This window comes from Bison bison, unplaced genomic scaffold (assembly GCF_000754665.1).
Source record: "Bison bison bison isolate TAMUID 2011002044 unplaced genomic scaffold, Bison_UMD1.0 scf7180017864278, whole genome shotgun sequence".
Classification (NCBI taxonomy): Eukaryota; Metazoa; Chordata; class Mammalia; order Artiodactyla; family Bovidae; genus Bison; species Bison bison.
In genome coordinates, this window is record NW_011494850.1 from 622135 (window position 1) to 622872 (window position 738).

Genomic DNA, 738 nt, shown 5'->3' on the forward strand with positions numbered 1-738 from the left:
TGTTCCCGCAGCAGCCCCGAGCGTGGCCGGGACACGCCGGAGCTCGGGAAGTGGGGGGAGGGAAGCGGTGGGGGGATCAGCGGAGGAGGAGGGGGCGGAGGGAGCAGTACAGAAGGCCGCAGCGGCTAAGGCTGCTCGCTACGCTCGCCCGTCGTCGCCTCACACCTCCACCAGCCTCGAGTTTGGCTGACTCCGAGGACGAGCGGGGCACGCGCAGCTAAGCCCGGGGACCGCAAGGGCCCGCGAACGGCGCTGTCCGTCGCTTCGCCACCGCCGGGGAAGCTCTGCAGCTCCCAGGAACTAGGAGCCCCAAACGGTGATGCAGGCAGGTCCGCGCTCCGGCCGACTGACGCGTTCTCTCCGCCCCGCGATGGAAAGAGAGAGGGGGCGGGGTCTGTGCGTCAGCGAAAACCCCGACGGCGGCGGCGGCGGCGGCGGCGGGGAGCGCCTTGACGTCACGTGCCCGACGCCGCGCCTCTGTCTTCAGTCACCCGGCCGGGGAGGCGGGGCCGAGCCTGACCGCGCTGCTGTTGCGCGGAGCCTAGTTACTGGCCCGGCTGCCGGCTCCAGGGTGGAGCTGGAAAGAAATAGTCCTGTGGAGGATGCGTTTCTATTTTTAGCTCGATTGTCCGCCCTCAGCCTTTCTCCTTCCGATTTTCTCAGTCAAGCCCGCTTTTCGCCCTCTAAGTTCTCACGCTTTGTCTAGAGTCTTTGGCAGACATTTCCCTTCCCTCCTCA